Raw genomic sequence first — 2,754 nt, 5'->3', positions numbered from 1 at the left:
TGCTCATTTATGTGCAGTGATGCGTTCAACCAGTGTGTTTACAAGCGTGACCCGCTCCGTTTTGGGGGATGAAGAGCAGTGGAGAGAGGAAACGGGGGTCAGCGGGTGCGACAGGTGGAGACCAAACACCCGGACTGAGCTGGGAGGTCACGTGACTCCTCTCTCTAACGCCTCGGACTCCATGAACGAGACAAACGCCTTCACAAGCTGCTGACATCGATTTCACAGATGAGCTGAATATTCCCGTCAAGAGAATTCACAAAATACACATGCGAGCCTAATCGGTTCAATGTAAGTCGTTTAAAGGACTTTGACACGTAAACACTCCATAGAAACTCAGTAAGGGCCGGATGGAATTTGACGAGGAAAGCTCTCAAAGATCTTCACGGGTCTGGACTCATCCCGGCCCGCCTCTCTGCTGTGGTCCAGACCAGGCTGAGGTCTTCTTCTTCTTCTTCTTCTTCACCGTCCATGTAACCCGAGGTGTCACTTGAATAAACTGCCGCCAAAAGCTGAGCATAGTGACGACGCCTGCATTCTTACAGTGTGGAAGAACGTTCGGCTTCAGCACATTTGTGGTTCAGAGACGATGGATGCTCACCTTCACTCTTCTTTCCAACAAGGTGGGTGAGAGACGGCCGAGGGTGAGGAGTGAGGAGTGAGCAGGGGAGATCAAAAGTGACACATCTGGGGTTGACTGCAAGTACGTTCATCGCTTCAAGTACAAACTGAATTAAAACAAACCCAAAACACGCAGCTATTCCCCGACTAGAGCCTAATCCTGCTATCTGGAAAAGCAGACGGTAGCACGGCTCATCATGGTCACACCTGCTGGTTTCTGACCTGTAGAGAAGGAGGACCACCAGTAAGCTAACCTCCTTAAAGCACAGATATGTTAGACTCTGTTCTGATGTAAACATTATCTTACATAGCCCATCCTCAGTCTGATCTGCACATTGTTGAAGCAGGAGCGTTTCATTCAAGAGCTTTCTTCACACAAGGCAATGATTTAACTTGTGCATGAGACAAATGTGTGTCATTACAAGACTGAAGGTGGGAATATTCTTCATCTGATCATGACTTTGATCAGCCCAAGGCTCTGACCTGAGAGAGAGTAACTCAGGCAGCTTCTCCACCTGAGACTGGAGTGAGGGGGAGAGGGAGAGGCAGCAGGGAGCCGCCTGGACTCACGGGGGCCTGCTGAGCTCTGCGGGCCCGGGAGGCGTGAACGCGGGCAACCTGGGCCACGATGCCACAGCAGCAGGGTCACACGACACACCGACCCCCTGTCTGTCTGTCTGTCTGCGGGGGGTCCACAGCCTCAGCGCGCCGCCGTGCCCCGCAATCAATTAGGCGACGTGCGCGGCTGGAGGCCAATTAGGACCTCCAACAAAGACAGGGACGGGGTCCGGAGGGTCCCAGGTAAACAAAGGCGGTGCGTGGTGGCGTCCCCTCCCTCTGATGCACCTTCACGCAGCGTCCCGACACGCGTTCACACGGATTGAACCCCGATTGACGCGTGGAGGAGGCTGCGGGGAAGATTCCGACACGACTTTGTGCCATTCAGCCCCAGCTAACTAACAGCGGCAAGACCGACACCGATGGCGCTAAACGAGCCAGCAGGGGACCGGGCGGCCGTGATGTCGCGCTGTAAACCCGCTGAGCAGTGAAACACGCACCGAACGGAACACAAATCACAACTCGTACATTTAGGCAACAAAGGGCGAGACTGTGAAGGCCACGGATGCAGCTGCCATGGAGGGAGCTTCACTTAGCAACCAGCTAACATCCAACATCAGCTTACAAACACAAAACCATTCTATTTACTTAGGAATATCTGTTATCAACACACGGGCGCTGTGAATACAACACCCGCCATCAAACACACAAACACGGACCTCACTGGAACACCGTGCTGCGGGCAAACTAGCGTAGCGACTTGGTTAGTTAGCGATGCTAAGTAGCTAAAGTGATACGTACCTTACGGTAGCTGGCAGACTGGCGAACCGAGCCAGGGTGCCAGTAAGCCCGGGTAGTCCTCACAAAGGGGACGGGAAAATGGTAATATGTCGAGTAAATATGAGGTCAATCCACACTCATAAAAGCGAAACAATGTCAGCTAGCGAGCGTTTGTTTTGGAGGGCGCCATGTTCGGTCCTCTGTCATGGGATAGGAGAGCCAGGCTCGGCTAAGCTAACTCCGATAGCGCCGATGCTAGCTGGCTAAGAGCTGCTGTGACTGAAGCGGAGCCATTTTCACTGAAACATTCTCCAAACTTACCTCTGCTTCAGTGTCGCTCACACACGGCGCTGCAGAAAATCCGCGAAGGGTTGAATGCGAAGCCGTTTACATTTGTATTTCCGGGCTGGTTGAAGCAGTGGATGGTGGTGTGAGTCCAGCTGGCCGCTGTACAGCAGCGCCGGGCTGGAGGTAAACACACACGGCGCCACGGAGAGCGGCTCAGAGGCGGACGAAGGGGGACCTCTAGTGGAGAGACGGGGTTACTGCAGAGGATTAAAGCGTCCACGTTGAAGAAGAGTTCAGTGTGCTGAGAGAAACCAAAGCTGCAGGAACAACGAACACTTCGATTATTCGATTATATATTCATAAATATCTGTCAGCTAAAGACCAACTAATAAGTTCAGCACTAAAATAATAACAAGCAAATAGTTTGAGGAATTTAATTCACATACACAAAAAAGATGACGATATGGAACTTTAGAGACAGGAATTTACTAAATAAAGCTAAGGGCT

At 51.9% G+C, this 2,754-nt stretch overlaps 1 protein-coding gene across 4 annotated transcripts in view; it reads right to left on the bottom strand.

Moving 5' to 3' along the window:
- Nucleotides 1–2,464, bottom strand: part of zmynd11 (zinc finger, MYND-type containing 11) — a 21,595-nt gene extending 19,131 nt beyond the window's left edge. For 3 of the 4 annotated variants that reach the window (XM_076149281.1, XM_076149283.1, XM_076149284.1), the window contains exon 1: nt 2,281–2,464. The gene's annotated coding sequence lies outside the window, so the exon portion shown is untranslated. Of the gene's footprint in view, nt 1–1,980; nt 2,188–2,280 lie in introns of those variants that run through there. The other variant, XM_076149282.1, reaches the window with a different exon arrangement.
- Nucleotides 2,465–2,754: the final 290 nt, after the last annotated feature.

The sequence above is a fragment of the Genypterus blacodes genome, unplaced genomic scaffold (genome assembly GCF_046128005.1).
Source record: "Genypterus blacodes isolate CSIRO-AG114 ecotype Tasmania unplaced genomic scaffold, CSIRO-AGI_Gbla_v1 ptg000005l_1, whole genome shotgun sequence".
Classification (NCBI taxonomy): domain Eukaryota; kingdom Metazoa; phylum Chordata; class Actinopteri; order Ophidiiformes; family Ophidiidae; genus Genypterus; species Genypterus blacodes.
This window is presented reverse-complemented; position numbering and strand designations above follow the sequence as displayed.